At 32.5% G+C, this 22,402-nt stretch overlaps 2 protein-coding genes across 4 annotated transcripts in view; one reads left to right on the top strand and one right to left on the bottom strand.

Annotated features, from left to right (window-relative positions):
• LOC118446899 (uncharacterized) overlaps window positions 1-14,986 on the bottom strand; it is a 42,316-nt gene extending 27,330 nt beyond the window's left edge. The window contains exons 1-2 of one of the 2 annotated variants that reach the window (XM_085656069.1): window positions 14,616-14,986; window positions 13,829-14,093 (exon numbers count right to left, since the gene is read on the bottom strand). The gene's annotated coding sequence lies outside the window, so the exon portion shown is untranslated. Of the gene's footprint in view, window positions 1-13,828; window positions 14,582-14,615 lie in introns of those variants that run through there. The other variant, XM_085656068.1, reaches the window with a different exon arrangement.
• LOC118446898 (uncharacterized) overlaps window positions 1-22,402 on the top strand; it is a 59,869-nt gene that overhangs the window by 1,460 nt on the left and 36,007 nt on the right. The gene's annotated exons all lie outside the window — the stretch shown is intronic.

The raw sequence follows: 22,402 nt of genomic DNA, 5'->3' as shown, positions 1-22,402 counted from the left end.
TTGGGAATTAATCTCGTTAATGGACTTTCGAAGTTTGGAAAAATGAGCCTTGAGGTTTCTTCCTTTTTCTTTTTCATTGTTCTTCTTCATTATTTTGACAACCACGTCTCTCAGTTAGCAAATTATAAAGATTAGAATAAAATTATATCATTAGTCGTAATGACACGACACATAACTTATTTTCTATGAAGTAAATTTCAAATTACTTTAATATTTGAAGTAAATTTCAATTGTTAGGTGCGATAAAATATTAAAGATGAAAAGTTTTGCTTTACAATACGTCACGTCTATTATTTAGAATCAATGATAGCTTTGAGAATGGATGAATTTTTTCCTGTTCACAATTGTACGTTATCGATTTATATAAAGCCTATTACATTATTGAAATCTATTTTTATCGTATTCGATAAAAATACATTCGAAAAAATAAAAATATTATTCAAATGTGAACAAAAATAAATATATAATGATCGCAGCAAGAATATTATATAAGGAATAGTAAAATACTTTATAAATGGCGTAACGAATATGGGTTGAAAATATATTGAAAGTTTTCGATCTCCATTAGCGAATCAAGATTGTAATACGCCAGGATGAAAATATTTTTAAGTATTTTTTCGAGCGTAAGACGAAGAGCCGAAATAATGGTAGAAAGAATTTCTCAACCCAAAAAGGAACATGCGTCTAAGAAGTAAAAGGGGTGTAAAAAAGAAAAAAAGAGAAAAAAGGAAAAGAAAAGAAAAGAAAAGGAAAAGCAAAGAAAAATAAAAAAGAAGGAAAAGAGAGAATTGATCAAAGACTATCAGTCAAGAGCTTCTCGATTCTGCTTGAGAAGAAGCGACGATGAGAAAACAAGGACAATCGACCAGTTCGTCTACGCTCAAATAGTCACGAGAGTATAAAAAAAAAAAAAAAAACGATATCGCAATTAGTAACGTTGATTCTGACTCGTCGATGAACAAAAGAAAGAAGAATAGAAACACCTGCCTGATTGAAGGGACATTGAGGAAGATTAAAAGAAATGGAGAAGGGTGAGGAAGGATAGGTGAATGCATTCCTATCGAAAAAATTTTTTCGATAAGGATTTTTCTTTTTGAACGCGGCTTCTAATCGTTCATTTCAACGGTTGACTACGTAAAGTGTCCTTCTCGAAAGTAACTCTTCAATTTTCTCTTTCTCTTTCTTTCTCTAAGATATCAAAAAGTTATAAAGTTCGATCTTCTTTTACAAAAAAAAAAAAAAAAGAAAAAAAAATACACCAGGAGAAATTAATAGAAAACGAAATGTATAGTTCGTCTAACGAATGTAATATAATAAGATTGTATTTTCATTCGATATACTTCCGATATATCGTTCGGATATTCGATATATTTTCTTCGTTGAATAAAAAATAGCCCAAACAAAAAAAAATATATTACAATATATCTTTATTCTATATATAAAATATACTTTATCTTATATGTATATATATATATATATAATAAATACTTTATATTCTAATATATTAAATATAGAACATTTAGAGATTGTTTAAGGCCGTAATTTATATTATATTGCTTTCCAAGATACTTCTTCCGGCTTAATTCGTTTCCTCATAACATACGAATAAATATGCTATTTTTTTTTTTCGATGATGCAATATCGAAGAAATATGAATTTTGCACTGGGAGATAAGATGGAATTTTTTCGGGGAGAATGGGTGGGGAAGAATTATTGCATGTTTTAACGAAGTATAAGAAAAACCGATAGCGCTTCCTTAATGCTTCAAGTTTAATTTCTAAGGATCTTTAATTTCTTTTCGTCTCTGCTTAGAATCACATAGAAATTCGATATATGAATTTTCAACTGCACTTTGGTACTTGTGTTAAAAATTGAAGATCTTTTGGAATCACGATAGAGAGGCAATGTAGGAAAGGACGAGACGGAGGACGTAAAGTGAGAGAGAGAGAGAAAGAGAGAGAGAGAGAGAGAGAGAGAGAGAGGGGGTGGGAGTAAAAGAAAAAGAAAGATGGTTCGATTCTATCTCACTCTTCCACAATTTATTCGAGTACTTCAAAGTTTCGTAACCAGTCGTAAAACAGTCTTCTGAAATGATAGACGAAGGAAAAAAAGAACGAAATTCAATACCAGTATGGCCGTGTTGGAGCAAATTTATTCCACGCGCTTCATTCACCAAGAATCTCTTCCTCTTTCTCTTCTTCCATTCTTTTTTTCTTGTATAGTGCTAGTCAAGAGAAGAGCTTCTAGCAAAATTGTACTCCGAAACACTCGATTTTTATCATGAATGCCAAGATTTGAGGACGACGGACGAGATGAGAGGGACCGTACGTGAGAGAGTATCGCACTGATAAGAAGAGACCACGACATATACATTTGAGATATTGAAGTAAACTTGAAAATATTCTGAAGGGGTTTGGTGAGTAAAGAGATATCTTTAAATATTTCCTGCTCATTTTTTCTTTCAAAAAAATCGATTTGAATTTTTCAATTTAAATATCATCAAATTGAACCAGAACTCTATAGGTCTTTATAATATCGACATCGACAAAATGGAACGAAAAAGTTCTTTAAGATGTATATACTTTGACAAGTTAATAGTTACGTTTAAAAATTGTTTCATGTTACGCATTATGTTATCAGAACAATTATTAGAGAAACTCGACGCTATTCGTTTCTTTTCTTTTTTTTCCTCTTACAAATTTTTAATTAATTACTACTTGTTCATTCATAATATTTCTTTTTTACATATACAAAAGCAAAAGCAACATTTTATTTTATATTTAATCATATTTTTATATTTCATATGTTTACAACCCTCCTCATATAAAAAATTATAGTCCCCTTTATTAATATTTATTATTAATATTTTATATAGATATATAGACGGAGGATGTATATTCAATATCAATGAACGTCTGTACTTAAATAAATGTTATCGTCTTTAAAAAAAGTATCTTAAAAAAAAAAAAACATTTCAAATGTGTATCAACTTTGCTTTCCTGTTTACATTAAAATAATTAGGTATTTGCATCGAAAACAGACTATATGCTATTATTATAAATATAATGACATCCTGTTATAAATATTTACTTTAAATATATTTGTATAGATCGTCATCAAATCGGCACGGCTACTTTCAAAGTCAAGTTACGAATCAAACGAATACTTTTTGCGATGATGATTAGATCACGTACACCCCAGAGTCCCCACTTACATTCGTGCATACGCATTCATTGCTTATCTCGCTCACGCCGCACTTTCATCTCATTCTTACACCCACTATTTCTGCCCTTTCTCTTCCTTCCATAGACAAACGCAAAGAACAGATCATACTTTTGTTCGACCGACTTATGTTATGCATACATACATAGAAAACTAATGGTAAAACCTTTCATAGTACATACATATATTAAATTCTTAGGTACTTGCCTATATGATGTATAAAAGAAAAGAAAATTCTTTAGAAGAACATAACATAAGACTTTTCTGATCCTCTCATAGATGGTAAGAATATAAAAGGAAAAATTCGACGCGATTCAACGACCTACATATTTTAAGATTCAAATCGATAGTTTGAAGGAACGGCCAACTATGGACATCTAACTTGCAACTTTTAACATACTTTCAAAACTTCACTCACACATACAAAATTCTATACGTATATCGAGGTTTCTCCTTGCGAGATATAGTACGCGATAAAATTGACTTCTGCACGACGCGCAAACTGCTATAAATAGCAATTCTGATGACAGATAATTAAAAAATTGAATGTGTTTATAATCGGTTTCGCTTGCTTTTCAGATAGACGGTTATAATAAAATAATACTCTTAGTACGAATGTTTTTCCGTATGCATCACCAATTTCAAAAGATAAATAACATTTAAACGTATTTTGTTTTGAAATTCCTTCCATAAGTTCTCATAAGTAATGCATTGCACTTTTTTATTTCCACTTTTTTATTAAGTCACTATTAAGAAGAGATACATATAATACATCATTTGTCAGTCGTTCTGCAAACATTGTTTTGTGAATACACAATTAATATCGATGCAATCGAAAAATATGTGAAAAACACGAATAAAAAATTTACTATCTTATATTCATGGTATTATATGCCATCCATCATTCATAAAATATTGATTCATGGAGCAGGTATAATTTAAAAATCATAGGAATGCTGTCAGAGAAAACTCTGGAATCCAGGAATAAGGATTTTAAAAAATATGGGCAACTAAATTTCTAACGACAAGACAATAGGAGATTCTTTTATATTTTATTATTTTAATGTATATATATATATGTGTGTGTGTGTGTGTGTGTGTGTGTGCTATATCAAAAACAACATCAGTGTTTGCAAGATCACAATATTGATCAGGGCACTGAAATTGATGTCCTGATTTTAATAGACCCATACAAATTTATGAATTCTTCATTTATAAATACTCGGATATGATAGAATAAAATATACCTAGATATTTTTCATTATCTGAATATCTTTCCGAGTAGCTGGCTAGTTATTCGACGAATTGGGCTAGTAATAACTCTAGTTAAAACCTCAAAAATAAAGTTTTAAATTTCGAGTTTTGAACCAGTGAGTTGGATACATTGATAGTTGAAGCATTGGATGGTAGAGGATAAAAAGGTCAAATGTTACATGTGTATAAAATAAAAATGTCTTTTCTATTAAATATTATCTATTAAAATTTATAATTTTGCTCGATTCAAATAAATACGTTTTCATTCAAGGAGATAGGAAGAATAATCATGTCTAGCAGTATTAATTTGGTCGTGTATATTTCCTTATTTTCTTTCCTTCCTCGCTTATTATATTTTCACTTTTTACAATATACGGATGATCGTGACATGAAAAATCTAGCGAAATACTTGACGCGAATAGTAAAGGAAATTAGAAGGTATAGAACGCTGACGAGGTGGTTGATTGAAGATGACACGTTACGCGTGACATACACATACGTATGTTTTACGTTTGAGGTCAGTCATGAGTCTCTCCCTCTCTCTCCTCATCCTTCTCCATTATGCACGGTTTTTCTCAATTTCTCTTTCATATCTCTTTTTCTCTCTTTTTTCCTCTCTTTTCCCTTCCTACCTCTTTATCCCTTCCTGTTTCTTTGCTTTTCTGTTTTTCTCGTCTACAACATCACGACTTTGCGTAAATCTTCATTCATTTTCTAAATAGATACACAAAAGCATGACTTCTAGTTGTTGTTTTTGCTTTTGAAGAATCGCGCACGAAACTTGCATGCTCGTTGCAAGCTCGATTTTTAATGCGAATACTTCAAGCACGGACTTTCGGAATTTCTTTGAATCTTTAAATACACGAGTCGACGACTTATTAAGTTGAAACTTTATCTCCAAGTAACTAAAGATATTTCATTATTTAAATGTCGATCTTTTTTTTCTTATTAATTGTTCGATTGCTAAAAGTCTTTGAAAAAACTTTGTGGAAAAGTGAGGAGTGATGTGATAGCGCTTGTTTCAATTCAATCATGCCAAAAATCTTGTTTGAATACATGTCGATTAACCCGAGCGCACCGTCAATTGCGTAACATGAGCTGACACTTTTTGAACTCGAAATGTGAGCACGATTGCACTGTTTAACACGTTTGCCAACATTTTGTTAGATTGAAGTCTTGTATAAAAACTCACATGTCTTTCACGAAATTAGACAACTTTTTTGTAGTTCTCGACAATGTTCATACACTCTTTTATGATTATTGTGTGACGTGAAGTCTTTTCCGAAGAATTATTAACTTGTTCCACCGTAACGTATTTTAAATAGGAGATTTTTTACTTGCGAACATTATAAAGACAGGCATTGAAATCTTCAGCATAACCAAATACCTGTATATGGAGCAAACTCATTGATCAGGCTCTGCAAAGAATTATTTCCAGAGATTTTGGACAAAGATATTTGATCTTCAAACACTCCTGATCTCAATGCTATGGATTTTTCCGTGTAATTAATTCTAGGGCAAAAAAATTTCCTACTTATATTAAATTTTAAGGTAGAAACATTTTGAACAGGTCTTGTAAAATATAAGTTTTCTATATGTGTTATTAATTAATAAAAAGAAAATAGTTAAAATTCGTTGGTAATTTATCAAATTAGAAAGTTATTGCTAGTTATTTTGAACCATCTTGTAGAGATTTTGGAATATTATTTTATTTAGGAACTGATCGAAAAATGTTATCCTTGGTTTCGGGTCACAGAAAAAAATTCACTTATTAAGAATTTTTTCCAGAATACCTGAAAATATTTAAAGCTTGAAGAGAAGGAAAAAGAAAGCGAGAGAGAGAGAGAGAGAGAGAGAGAGAGATATTTAACCGAGGAATCCTTAAGATTCATGGATATGTTGACCTCCTTCTGGGTGGTACTAAATTTTATTCCAAGACTCTCTTAGCGAAATCGTTTGAAAGTTCATTAGTTATGTATGGAAATATGGGCGGAAAAAGTCGATAATTTAAGGTTTGAGCGTCGAAATTGACGTGTAGTTTCTTTTGAACGTAGCTACGATTCGGAAGCGAAGACTTTGCAGATAATTTTTCTTCTTTTATTGCAAAAGTCAAGAATCGTTTCTAGATTGTTTCCTTTAACGTACGACTTTCGATAAAAAGCGCACGTACTATTATTGTAGATCCGTTTACGACGTGCTACATGGAATGATTTATGTGTTACATATACGTTGAGTCGTATTACATGTCCGTTATCGTTACTGTAAAATTTATGATAAATATGCGATTTGTCGATATACGTGATCATAACGCGAGTGGCTTTCCGAAACGCAAAAATATCCAATGGATTATAACTCTTGTGAAGAATGTGAAACGAATTGTTCTTTCTTAAGAAATATTATCTGTTTCTTTGTTTTCCAAATTTTATTTGGAAATGTCTTTATTATTTAAATTACTTTGAAAGCGATCGATCTTCAGTTATTTGCTTGAATTTAATCTTATCAAAGAAGTTCGATGGAAAGCTCGTTTAATCGGAAATAATTTTATTCCAATTAAAAAGCCGCTTTTGCATTCGAAGAACAAACGGAAAGATTAAATAACTCGGTGTTTATCGACATTTGTTCGCGAATGAAATTATCGAAGAAAAAAAATATCTGAAATGAAAAGAAAGCAGAATTTATTATAACTTCTAAATGTACGTTTAGAAGAAAAACAAGAACATAAAAGCATAAAAACATTGATGAAAGAAAATAACAAAGAAAAATCGATAATAGAAAGATAAAGAGAAAAGAAATCTTCTTCAAAAAGTCACCAATTTCATGAAGTTTCGTCTAACCAACACCAGGCATCATTTATATTCTTTTCAGATTTTTAATTAAATGGCTTCTTTATTCAACACTTTTGATTGACTTTCGGAAGACATTCACAACGTAGTCGTAGAAATATTGTGAAGAAGACAAGAAAGTAGAAGAAGAAGAAATATAGGGAAAACTCGTAAATTTTCCAATGAAATTTTATGAAGAAGGATGCAAATTTGCAGGATTATTTTTTGATGTCAACAAGAAGGTCATTCTGTGCAGTACGACGTACTGCAACGCGAAGAAATTTTAATTAAGGCATCTCAATGTGAAAATAATATTGCTTTCAACCACACTCCTCACCTTATTCGTCTACCTCTCTCTCCCTTCTTTTATTTTATTTTTTTTTCTTTTTTTTTTGATTTTAAAAAAGATAATGAAAAAACCAGAACATCCCTATTTATGGCACGACTGGCCCCGAAGGCTTTCAGTTATACCAGTCGGTTTATAAAACAAATTTCTCTTTTTTTTTGAGAACGTCGCAATATAATACGTAAACGTGCCGAATAATTTTCTTTCCTTTCTAAGTTGAAACAATAAGTAATCGATTTTCGTATATCGATGACTAAGATTTAAACTTAAGGAGAATCATTAGTGAGACGGATCTTGCTTCTAACCACGTGATACTCTTTCGTGTCTTGAAAACCGTGAAAAATTCGAAATGGCTCGAATCCGATTATTCAATTATCCATCAGGTCACCAAGCGTTTCTTTCAACAGGGTCAATGGATTTTCTAAGAAGGGCCATTCATGTTTTATAAACGTAACTTCGTTACGTAATTATTTGTTTCTGGAAGGAAAAATCCAAAGAAATGAAAAGAAATGGAGACGATAAGAAAGAGAAAGAGAGAGAACGAGAGAAAACGTAGTTATGTCTTTTCTGAATAAAAATCTCGAATTTAACTTCTCTAAAAGAGTGACCATAAAAAATATAAAAACATAACGAAAAGAAATGGAGAAGAGCGTAAAGAAAAGGTTTTCGGATGAAAATAATCGATTAATCAAATATAAAGATATATATATATATATATATTATATATTTCCGTACGGGATATATCGTATGGTACGTATTTTTTTTTTCTTGCAGCAATATAACTGACGTTTCTCAAATAAAAGAGGAAAAGAATATGGAGGAGGGAGGGAGAAATGGAGCAAATAGCGCGAAAACGTGGTCAATACGGGGACACGTGGGAAATCAAGGATGTAACGAATCGTGCTCGTTTCCACACAATTCTTTAAAAGTGTGCGTGGATATATTGCTGTTGTGCCAAATTGAGTACATTTCCGTAAAGATTAATAAAGATGTTAATATCTGTAGTATACTTCGAACGATGATAAATTTTCGAATGATTTTGAAAATTTGATAAAAAGTTTTATCGTTTAAATTTTGTTAAATTTAATAAGAATTTGGAGAAAAAACGATTTCGCTATTAAAAAGAAATCTTAACTTTCGAAAAAAAGCAGATGAAGATGAAAGTTAGAAACGAGTTGTCTTCATCGGTTGTCTTTTTTTCTTAGAAAATCTTCAAAAGAAGGAGTTCCGTCGTACTTTTATAAAAGTAAAATTTTATTCATTGAGAAAATAGTTGATAAATGTATATCAAAGTTGGAAGCATGAAAAATAATACTGCCCACGGTTACGATAAACTCTCTTGGAGATAAACTCGGGTGTATTAATTGAACACTGCGATTTAATTTCAGTATAACGAGTCCTCTATGCAAGTCTTGGAATGCTGACTTCTAGGCGATACAAATGTTTCAAAACTCATTTCTACACTTTCGTTGTGTGATGTGCATTATTATTGTTTCTTTTCTGCTTTTTTTTTAATACGAATGAAAGACTCTCATTTCTTCTCGAGTTTGCAGTCTCATTAAAAATGTAAAGGACTTGGAAAAGAGAAGGATACCGAAATATGCGCAAAAAAGATATATATATATATATATATATATATATATATATATATATAGAGAGAGAGAGAGAGAGATTTGACCGCTGTTATCGTTTGTTCGTAAACGCGGGTGTGACAAACTAGAATTTTGAAACATTTTCTCTCTCTTTTTTTCTTTTTCTTCCCATTTTTATTCGTCCTTTGTTTTTCTTTCTTTTCGAGGAAAAATGTGAATAAATCCGATTTCTGTAATTAAATTATGAGTTTTGGATTTAACCTGCGTTAAAATTTTAAATAAATTTTTCATATTTGTTACGCATCCTTAGATATCGTGCTATTTAATTGATTAAAACCGGAGATATCGATGATCCCTGTAGATAGAAGGATTCTCTGAATAGAGGCAAATTTTTAGGCAAAGCCATTGGATATGTAACTAAATAGGAAAACTAATACATGTGCACTTACGACACTACGAAATCTCTCGTAGACCAACCTCAATTCACTTTCTTTCAATCTCTTTCTTTCTCTCTCCCTCTCTCTCTCTCTCTCTTTCTTTCTCGTTGATTAGCAGACCATTGAAAAGATATTTACAAGAAAGAAAATACTGGATATCAAAATAGGCAACGTTGAATTTCTACACGAGGATGATTATAGCGCATCGCGCGAGTTTAAGGATAAAATGACATTTTCTGAATTGTTTCCTACCAAGAATTATTTTCCATGCAATGCACATTAAGAGCACACACACGCACATATATTCCAGTATATGCGAGAAGAAAAGTAGAGAAAACTGAAAGCGATAGAGGGAGCGCATAAATATAAGTGGTTCGTGAAGCAAATGGAAAATGCATAAACCGATGAAGTAAAATTCACTCTCGTATCATTTTTATTTTCCTTCTATTTAAAAGCGTTACGAAAGACGCTCATGGTTTTTCGTCACATGGGAGCACTAAAATTTTCACAACTTTATTTATTATCGTTCGCTGGTAGACATTTTATTTAGTAATATAATTTCTTTGATTTATGAATTACCTGCCCATTTACATCTCTCTTTATATTTCTAACTACATATGTACATTTGTACATTTTATTTATATCTTTAATTATCTTTTTTTCTGTACCTGTTTTTTCATACTACACACATACAATTTCATGTCAATCCACTTTACATAACAAATATACTCTAGATTAGTTTTTACTCTCTATTATATTATTTTGTATCGTGGTTGAATAATGCTTAATATTACATTCCTTTTGCCCGCGAATATTTCTTTTATTTGCACTATTCGCAGCTGTTTTTTTTTTCTTTTTTCAACAGAATTTGCTGGCAAGCTATAGCGCATAGAAAGCCATCGTGTACCGTCACTAACGCTAATTATAAAAACCAATAGTTATAGAAACCAATTCGCGTACTTCGGAACTTCCTTAACAGTTTCACGGCGAATGTCGCACATACGTGACTTTGATTGCCGGGACGTCACGTATGCATGACTTTGTTCTCATGACAATACTAAACCAGATAACTTATGTTTATGTAGTTTATAAATAAAGAAGATTCTGCAAATGTAATGTAACAAAGAGAAAAACCTCGACGACATTCATGTACTCTTTTTATAACATTCTGCTTTAAAATATTTTAAAACATATCCACTTTATTCTTCTCTTCTTATATCATTTTCTAAAGACGTTAAAAAGCTATATTAACTAGAAACAATAACGGACTGAAAAAGAATTAGAAAAAAATGTGGAGAAAAAAGAAAAAGAGACAAATATGTAGAATAAAAGAAATAAAGTTTTTAAATTTTCTCTCTCTTTTTTCCTTTCAATCTTTTTTTTTTAAATATATAATCTTGAATTATGAAAATTGCTAAATGTACGAAGTATGAAGCAAGAAATAATAAAGTTATTCTATTGTATCAGTGTATTCGGGTGTGCTTTTTTTCTCGGCAGACCTAAAAATACCTTTAGACAGACCAAGGGCTGACCCCATCTGATAGTGTGAGACTCCTTCAGTTTGGTCATATTCGCTGAAATCCATTATCTGGCTCCGACGATAGCTCCCGTTGAATCTGCCAAAGTTCTTTTCGTTTCTTCCGAAAACGTGACTACGTTTTCGGCCTCTGAAGAGCTGTCTAAAGCGATATTAATATGCACCGAAATAACTATAGTAGTAGAGATAGTCTTTCTGTGCCATCATTCGGTCCACCTTGAGACGAAGGTGATGAATCAAAGAGTTCATCTACGCGTCATCTTCGTCGATGTGTCCCAGTTATGCTGCCATGCAATACGACAGTCTATCTATTAATTAGACAGTCCTGTTGCTCGCGCTGTCAGCACGGCCACCACGTATATTGCGTCATACGACACTAACCTTACAAGGTACACCGAGACAGCCCATAGTATGTACCTCTTTGTACACATTACGCTGCTTCCAAAATCGGAGCCATGTAAAGCAAAATTGAGGTGGTCATGCTCGACAGAAATCTCCTTCGATTCTGTTTGGGTTCTCCTGATGAAAGTGATGACTCAATGAGTTCATCCTCTTCGTCAATGTCTCCCAATCGTTCTATAGCTCACGCTGTCGATCCGGTCACTACACGTACTACGTTATACGACACAGTGGTGGTTAACTTTATACGGTACACCGAGAGAGCCTTGAATATAAACCCCTTTGTACCAACTGCGCTGTACCAAAATCAGTGCCACGTAAAGCAAAATTGAGATGGTCATGCTCGATAGAAATCTCCTTCGGTTCTGTCTGAAGGTCTCTTTGACATTCGGCATTCTGCGTATCAAAGTATCGCAACCTTTACCACTTTATCATTAACGTACTGCAGATATGCGTTGAAACTCAGTCGATCTCGTCGATTAAAACCCCAAGGTATTTTATGGAGGACTATAATATAATCTCGCGACTATTGAGCGTGATGGTAATGGTCCTCTCCCTCATATTCCTGCCCATTAGCAGAACCAACTTGATCTTTTGATTTGCAAGCTGTAAATCAACCACAGTTAGTCATCGGTGAATGATTTGCACATCTTCCAACAGGTGACCACTATGATGTCGTCCGCGAACCAAATATTCCTTCAATGTATATCTATGTGTATATAGGTTTGAACGTAAACTGTGCTATCGAGAAAAACGATGCAAGACACAAAATTACAAGGGAAAAAGAAGATAATGCCTGGAAAAAAAATAAGTAAGGGAGACAAAAAAAAAGAGAGGATGAAAAAAAGATAGAAATAGGCTGAAGAGAACGTCAATACCTGTCACAATATGTTCACTAGTATGTGCTAGAAACATTGTGTCTGTCACGATATTTGAATTTTCTTGTCAGAAAAGATACCCTGTAAAAAGAAACGAGGACAATACGTTTATCTAGTGACGTTATCTTTCTTTATTCATTCATTCATTCATTCAACTCTTGACCAAATGCAAATCCAATGGCGGAAATTTTTCGTCAAAATGAGATTAATTATTCGCAATTATACACAGTTTCTAAATTATAAAGTTTTGATTTTGTGTTATCGAGCTACATTGAATAGTATTGTATTTTGTCGCTTTTATTGTCGAATACACTGAATTTTGAATGTATACTATATTCAATATTACTATATTAAAAATCAATGCAACAGGTCTGTAAAATAGCTTTTAAAAATAATCTAACTAAATAATAAAAATCATGCGGTTTTATTATCACATTTGAACCGAATTAATACAAATTGATTGTTTATCAAATGTTTACTTTTATTAACGACTATCATAAATCTACAAGAAATGATATAATCAAAATTTTTATTGCGCCATTTTCACAAATATTTTCTATGAATGCAGCAAAGTTGATAGATATAATCGAAAAATTCTGTGTGAAAATCTCCGTTTCTTATAGAAAACTTTTTTGTTAGGTATATATCCAGAAATGATACTTAATGTCTATTATTTGTTTGACAAACCAAGATTCATGATGCGTATTACGTATCCCAAAAAAGGAAATGACAAAGAAGCAAGAAATATGGTTATAAGTGGAAAAATGATTTGTTGGTAATAATAACATGTAACGTATCAAAAAAGAAAATATGTTTGAAAGGGGTGTCCATTCAGTCGAAGCAATTGTCATTTGATCTAACGTTATCATTCTAACATCAATGAAAGAAAAATATACGCCCATCATTTCACTCTAATCATTTTGTTTCGGTGACATTCCGATGGTACAGTAAATATCAATTGAATTTTCTTATTTAGAATTCGCAATATAATATACAGCATGAATAAAATTTTATAAATTTTATGAATATAGAATCTTGCTATTTCAAATTTATAATATCAATTTACATATCAATATTCATATACAATATCACGGATATACGTATGGAAATATACGTAATCGATTGGAAAATTTTTCACCGATTATATTAGCATTGACCTCGTTGAAATTTCACTTATTATACCGTAATAAAATGCACTTATCGATATTATTTATAATTAATAAACTGAACAAGTAGTACTTTGAATTTATTTGCCGTTGAGAACGAGCGGGACAAGGAAACAGGTCAATGGAGGGGAGAAGAGAGAGAGAGAGAGAGAGAGCTCAGTGACCTGATACTGACCTGGTTTTGAGGCCTCCAACAACACCTACCACCCGCACAGTCTTTCCACCATCGACTGTATACAAGCCGATTTAACAAATGCAGATCCTATTCCAGCTTTCTCCTATCGATGGTTACAGTCGTCCTTCTATTGTTGTTTCTATCGTTTTGTTATCAAGTTTCATAGCTGTTTCGTTATATTACTTTTAATCCAGGATAATTCCTACCATTTCTCTCTTTCTCTCTCTTCCTCTTTTTTTTTTTTTCTTTTTATCTTTTTACATATCTATTTTCATAATCGCCAACATTTTATTTCCTTTCACTTCAATATAATTGAATCTATTCTTTCATTTTCTCTCTCTTTTTGATTTAACAGTGATTTCTTTTCCTTTCTTATTTTTCTTTTAGGAATATTTAAGGGACTATCGATTGACCGATAACATGATACGTTATCACTTTATCAAGAAGTCGATTAGTCGCAAACGGTACGAAACGATCCTATCGATGAAATTGAATTTTCCGCGAATCTAAACGGAAAATAATTGCTTATTCCATCACCGACCACATAACTTCAAATTTATCAGATTCTTTTCTATTTTTCTTTCTCTCTTGTTTCATTTACGCGGAAAATCATTGCGTAAGAGAACAAAACGAGTGAGATGTGATTTTTTATGGCTTAGAAAATAAACAGAAAAGAGGATAAAAGAGAGAAAGAAAGAGAGCAAAATGAAAAATCGTGAGTTTCATTAAATACAAAAGAGGTCAGGTGCTTTGTAATATTCTGTACTTGTATATGAGATATAAAAACCGTTTTGTTCATACGGCTTGTAGTAAAGATGATAATCGTGAATAGACCGTTCTTCGAAATCTTTTTTTAATTTTACTCTCTGTTCTTTTTTCTGATTTCCTGTGGACTTTTTGTTTTCATTACAATCACCAAATTCCTTTCCACCCACCCCCCCCTCTCTCTCCTTTTCTTACAATCGGTTCATGATTATAGCATGTAAACGAATAATATCGAATTTGTATTGGCGAAATTGTAATGGGTTTGGCCAAATTCTTTCCTTTATGCTTTTACGGTCTTCCCTTTTGGATATATTCCATGTCCAGAACAATCTCGCGTGATGGTGCCAACTCTCAACAAATTGTATTTCCGATAATTTCGACACGTACCATCCATCGATAGGTATACATAATACTAACGAGATACGATGACGAATACGAAGCTCTTCTTTTCTTTTCGTCCTCTATCGTATCTCCTTGTATTTCTGCTTTGTTATCTTATCATCAGTTCGTAATGGCTGTGTTTGTTTTTATTCTGTTTTTGCTTATATCGGTTTTATTTTGATTCTTATTGATTCAATTATATTTCTTATTGAAGTCCTATTGTTAAAACGCAGATAAAATGAGCAGATAAAATAGTCAAGATCCTAATAATATCCTAAGTTTCCAAATAGTAATATGCCATCATTAACTTTATTATTATAATGTACAAAATATACATAATATTTAAATACATTTTTATTATTATTACATTGTATTATAACATATTATTGTTAGTAGTAGTAACGATAGTTGTATATACGATCGCAACTACGAGAGAGTAGCGTGAGAACCATTATCAGCGATGACGATTGATTTACACGGAGAATATCTCTTCTTAGCCGGCAGAGTTATAAATTCACCGGTCGTGATGAAAAACGGCGGCGTCATAAGGCCGGATATGCACTTACGACGTTCTTTACAAAATATCACTAGCTGCATTCCCGCAAATTAATGAGAGAATGGAAATTTTTTGTAATGAATCTTCGAAAAGTCGCAAGGGAGATGCACGATAAAAAGCACTTTTTAAATTAAATTAAAAATTAAATTTTAAAACTTGTGACGATATATCTGACGTATTTCGATATAATTTTTGCTGCGACATTTGTCTTTTGTTAATTGTGCTGGATATTTTCGAGTGAGGGATGATCAGTGTTCTCAATGAAACTCGACTGTCTTCTTGGTTGAGTTAAAAAATTGATCGTACGTCTGGTTGATGATTCCTCCTTTACTGTCCGTCACGATAATAATGAAATTAGGAAAGGGATAAGAAAAGGAGGATATTCAAGTAAAAAAGTGTATGAAAAGGGAAGAAGTGATGTTTATTGGTCGTTGAAAAATCGTATTGACTTATGAGTAACAAATCGATATGTTACGAATAGTTGTCAGACAAATCCATGGATTATTTTATTTACGTTTATAATTATAAACATTCTATATTTATTTATTGTTCGGCTTAATTAACATTCTCGAAGACTACGTGTTAGACAAAAAATGTCTAAGCTCGGAGAATGGGGCCAATGTATTTTTTATTCGATACATTTTCTTAGCGAGTTGTTTCCAACGAATTCCCAAGGACAGATATTTTCTATAGTGATAAATGGCTCTTAAAAGAAAGTGCTGTCGTCGAAGGTCCTGAGGATGCGCAAGTATGCGTCAACAAGCTATAGATGCAATGATAAAATCGTTAATATTTGCCATGCAAAATTGAAACGGACGGAAATAAGAAAATAGGAATAAGAAGAGAGAGAGAGAGAGAGAGAGAGAGAGAGAGAGAGGTGCAGGGAAAAAGTTATATAGGAATGTTGGTGTGTAAGTTCATGTTCCACGCATTTGCATTAATGCAGAACTTTCTCTCATTTTCTTTCCCTTGTTAAGGCAGACTCAAGCAAGATATTTTTCTGTAGAATATAAAGAAAGAACGAAACGGTCTTTCCAATAGAATATAATTCGATAAAAGTTTTCATCTTCCACTCGTGTTACTTTTTTGTTATTTCTCCCTAATTAATGTAATTTGCATTATACCTATTATAAAATTCTTTCTAAAATAATTTTTGATTTTCCTAACAAGTAAACCATATTATCATAAAATATATTAATGTGTAAACTTTTAAATGCAGAAAACTGCGCAATAACCTCCAAGTTTAATGGAATTTAAGAATAAAACGATTTCGTCGATGGTACAAATGTTGATTTTCATCCGTCGAAGGAGAACGAAGATTTTAAATAAAAATGTAAAAGAAAAAAACAGAAGGAACGAAGATTAAACAATATCGGCACGCTTGTTGCTTAAATAGAGCAGTTTTGTCTGCTAACTTGGGCACCGTAATTGTTTCATGGAATTTAAAACAACGAAAGCTGACTTGGCAAAGCAATTTAGTCGTCTCATCCTGAGTACCTTTCGTTTGTTTCTAACTCAAACATATACACAAATTTGTGCAGACATATATGTAAACACATGCATGGATACGCAAGTAGAAAAATTAGCGTACGAGGCAACATCGCGAATTCTATCGAATCACAACTTTGATAGATACGCCGATGAAGTTTCTAGCGGTCGTTATGGAATTTCATCATAAAATTCAGCGACTCGACGAAGTTTTCTCGTCTTTTTTATTTCTTTTTTTTCGTACTCCGCTTGCGTCAAACCACTACTTTTGTTTCACGTTAAAAGCCACTCTACAAACGTTCATTTACTTTGGCTTCGACGGATCAAGGGTTTTCGGGGAGCTTTTCAAAACACATACCTATTATACATGCCATCGATATAGCTGTGTGTGTATATATATATATATATCAACTGCTAACGGAAGAAGCGATAATGTGTGAAGGCTCGTTTGAACGTCGATCGAAGCGACAGAACACGCGTGTCTATCGTTCATCGGTGAAACAACGAAGAATGAAGGAAAAGTGACGGGGATTTTGCATGGTTTATAGCAGCATAGCACTTTTCCAATATTTTGCGAGTTGTCAAGGATGGATCGACAGAATGGAAGTTGATCGACAAACGCCAGAGCGAGCCCAAGAGCTTTTTTTTTTTGCTCACATTGACATTGCTTTTTTTAGCTTATTTCGGATTAAATTTTAAGCACATAAGTAACGAACTATCATTGTCAAGAGTCAAACGAATTATCATTGAAACACAATGAAACAGAAAATTTCGTTCAATTGTGAATTTTGTAATTATCATAGCGAAGTATGATGAATTGTTCATTTGGTGTACGAAACTTACTCTGATTCGCTTTCTCTGATTCCATTCAAAATAAAACAATCAGAAATTCTCTGATAATCCAAAGAGACGTCGGAAAGTTAATCTACGAAAATATTGATACTTTAGAAAAACTTTGAAAAGAATTCCGCATTAGAATTTTGTGAATTCTTCGAAAAGGGCAAATGCAAAAAACTGAAGGAGCAAAAAAAACATAAAAGAGCGAAAGAAAGATAAGGGGGAAGAGGAAGGCGGATGGAAGAAAAAAATTCGTGAATGAGCGTGGAGCGTTATTTATTTCAACCATCTTCCTATTTATCGTCACGCTCGGTCGGATTCGAATCGCGATTACATCCTTTCTTTCCGCGAAGATGAATAAACTGCGATTTAAAATCTGGGTCGTGCCACGAATTTCTATGCTTCCGTTCGTCTATGCGACGAGACGCCAGTGATATAAAAAATACAAGTCGTGCACAAAACGTGCGCAAAATTTTACGTATGTATATATCTATATATAAATATATATATATATATATATATATATATATATATATATATATATATATAAAGTGTATATCGGTTTTTCTTCGCGCGTATACATATGTCTATAGTAAACGTCTACGAATCAATGCATTTAATTCGTTAGATTTATGCTCTATATTTGAACCTTTTTGCTAGTTCCAATAAAGGTACGTATTTTTCATTAATTGAATTGTTCATTAGTCATTACTTGAATTAGGATAAGAGAGAGAAAGGAAGCACCTGACATGCTACAGCTACTATTAGGTATATCAACCATGACGGTAAAAGATAGGAGATATAGCATCGTGTTCGGCATAGAACGAGTTTGTTTGTATAGCTCGCGTAGATATTCATTGAACGAATAATTGTTATATGTGCAATGAATAAATAAACGAGATTTTAACTACGGTCGACGAGTCGCATATTCATCTTCAAAAAGTGCCTGTCATTTGATGGCTATCAAGATATATATGAATATGTATATATAAATCAATGAACGACGATGAGCTTTGAAAAGTTTTACGAGACGTGGAATAATCGTAGCGAAGCCATTAAACTATATAGAAACTTTACCGTACCGAAATATGGAATTGCTTTTTCACAGTAATTTCAACTTTACCATTCCATTCCAGGAAAAAGTCTAGTGGCTTCACTTGATTTTACTCGACATATAGAGTAACTGTCGGAATTATCGAGCAGACTTACCGAAATACAGCGAAGAGTCACGAGTGCAAGAGAAACGAATGAATTTTAAAAGCGGTTTTTATTTTTCGTATATGTAGAACAGTTTTGGGACACTTGTTGTCGATATATCATTTTTCGAAAGGTGTATCCATTTCCAAAGGTAAATACATTTTTTGAAAAGTAACAAGATCCTTAATTGCATTGTGTCTTCTTAATATCTTTCTACTTTTTATATTGTGCGAAGATAGCTCTTACTAATCTTCCGTGTATGTCACATTGATATCTTGAATAAAAAAAAAAAAGAATATAAAAAAGAGTCCAATAAAACATAGCATCTCTATGCTATAAGAAAATTCATAATAAAATATAGAAAAAAATATCGATTATGTTAGGACAGTTTACCAAATTCTATCTTTATTAAGACATATTATATTTGTCTATGTCTTTATCTGAGTCTTATACACGGATATACATATGTGTAATCCTTCGAAAGTATGATAAATGGCCGACACTTTCTTTGGATGTACCACGCTAACTCGATAAAACTAAAATCCGAGTGATTTATATCGTCACTGACGGAACAAGTATCCTGTCTCTTTTTATTATTTTTTTTTTTTATAACCCTGCACGTACCTATTTGTTTCGCTTTCTTAGTTTCCACCACTCGCCATAAATCATTTAACGTTTCGTATACGTCGTTCTTTCAAATTTTCGTTTAAATAACTACCGAAAATATTATTTCTCAAGGAAAAAATAAGAATCGTCTCAATCGACGATTTCAATAACAAAGAATTTTTCACCTTGAGACTTGTTATAATTGACTTGTATAAGCAATCGTTCTTCTATGTTGTTACCGTTCCTGTTCTTTCTTACCCTATTTTTCAGAGTCACCTCTTTCCGAGCCACCTTTTTTCTCACTTTCTTTCTCTTTTTATTTATTATACTTATCTACTTTCTTGACTTACTAATTGGAATTTATTGTGTCACGAGGAAAGGTCACGATTTTGCCTCTAGGTAAATTTCTAGATTTTCATCAGCTTTCGTAGCAATTTTCTTTGTAAGTGGCATAGTATTCATCCAATGAATGAATCGATTAATACGTCCATAAAGATATCGATGTTTTTGCGAGTTGTTCGATTTTTGCAACGAAAAAGTCAAAAAGTTTAGAGGGAAGAATGTAAACTAGTATGATCCATTACACTATTAATCTGAAAGACTCATAGTCGAGGACTAACTTTTTAAAACTTTAAATAGCCTTGGGATGGACAAGCGTATCTTCCGACAGGCGGATATCGATAGAACGAGACAGAAATAAGACGTCGTCGGCCATAATCCCTAATGATTACTACCTAGGTCGCGGGATTCTGAAGCAGGAGCCTAGTAATCCAGCAACGAACTAATCCGGTCGACCTCGATTCTCTCCTAGAACTGATTTACGACGCTAAGTTCAACGCATGGAGCCGATAATGTCTGTGCCGTCATTTATTCGGCTCAGCCATACTTATATCTTTCTAATAATAATAATAATAATAATAATAATAATAATAATAATAATAATAATAATAATAATAAAGACCCCTTAAAGATCTTTTCGAAAGGAAAGTAATATTTTTTTAGGATCTAAATGTGAATCAAACGAAACTAATATTGATTATTGACGATTCAGAAAAGTTCAAAATACTTGGAACTTAGTCAAAACGAATTTAAATGAAAATCCAGAGAATCTCTACAACTGACGAATATCGGCTAATGGATTTCAAAAAATGAATGCATTTACGTGGAGCCCAGATAACATCGATTAATTTCGTTCCTTCTCGGTCGAACAATTCGGTACGATTTTAATGCGAATTCGTGGTTCGAGATCGAGGAAATTTAATTCGATTCGATGGCAATGCCGAAACTAGCATGTTAATTGGAAATTGTGTAGATCCAAGCTTGTTCGTAGAGCAGCAGCGATAACACGCTCCATGTAAGTCCTTCGAGTGGTTAGTCCTACTTATTTCACTATTGAATTTCATCCAAATGAGTTCGATGATTTAATTGACAGCATCGAATCGATTTCACTATGAGATTAATTTCGATCGTATGTATTTGTCAAGAAAGAAAAAAACTAATACGCTGAAATCGTTTTAAAATAATTTTCTCGTTTCAAATTAATTCTTCTATTGAATTAGATTTACGAGAACTTTTATTGTTTATACGAATAAATATCGCATCTGGAGATAAGCGGCAGTGCATACTACTTCGTCGATAATATTATTTTTCGAATGTTATCTGTCGATAAGAAACTTTACTGTGCTTCAAATGATTAGCAATGTTTTATCGTAAATGCATATAATTAAAAGCTATATAAAAATATTACGTGTGTATGTAGTAGTTACGTGTGTACTAGTACGATGTAGATACACTATCGACAAAGTATATCTATATATAGTAAATAGTAAGAAATAAGTGAATATACATAACATTGATAATAATTTTCCATCAAAAGAGAAAGATATTAAATTGTGAGAATTTATAATCTTTCTCATTTTTTTTTGCTTCTCTTCTAGCTTTTTAACAGAAACACTGAAATATGAAATTTCTAAGTAATAATATCATTCGACAAGAAGAATAAACGCTCGAGTCAACGCGAAAGCAACTATGAATGTTCGCAGAGACACGATGTAATAAATAGCAAAAGAAATCTTATTGTCGTTCTTTCTGTTGATCTCACACAGTTGTTTTCAAAGAAAAGCCATTTTTTTCTTTCGATCGGATCCTATCAGCTGACGTTATTTCGGTTGGTTTATTTTTTCTATTATTTTTTGTCATGCCTCCTCAACCAATCTCTCTCGCTCTTTTTTATTATATTTTCTTGAGAAGAAAAAAAGGGAAAAGAGAAAGAAAAGTTTGGATAAATTGAATGACAATGAAATCAACTCAATGGCTCAAAGGGTCTTTAAATATTAGCCGATGTTATCGAAATATTTCGTCGAGGAAATTACGCGGAAACGAGCCAAGAAACTTGTAAAATTTGTCTCGACGATGTTAAGGATGACAATGAATAAGAGGAAAAAGAAGAATTGAGAGTAAATGTAAAAGTGCGATACTGGCAAGCTTACCGTAAGGAGAGTCGATGTATAGATCGAAACTTCGAATAAACTTTGCCAAATAGATGAGAGAAAGAAAGAGGGAGAAAGATCGAGCTTCAGCGAGTGCTTAACTTTGATGACTATCACCTGCTTTGACGCTGTTTTCGCTCGAACAAATTAAGGGTCTTATGATATAGGCCATAGTGATCGAACGTGGGTAATTCGAACGCTTTTTCAGACTGGTAAAAACTATGCTCGTCTATCTTGCTCTCCAAACTTTCGCTC

This window comes from Vespa mandarinia, chromosome 3, assembly GCF_050613455.1.
Source record: "Vespa mandarinia isolate Hongniang chromosome 3, ASM5061345v1, whole genome shotgun sequence".
NCBI classification, from domain to species: Eukaryota; Metazoa; Arthropoda; class Insecta; order Hymenoptera; family Vespidae; genus Vespa; species Vespa mandarinia.
Note: the sequence above shows the minus strand (reverse complement) of the source record. Positions and strands in the feature narration are given on the sequence as shown.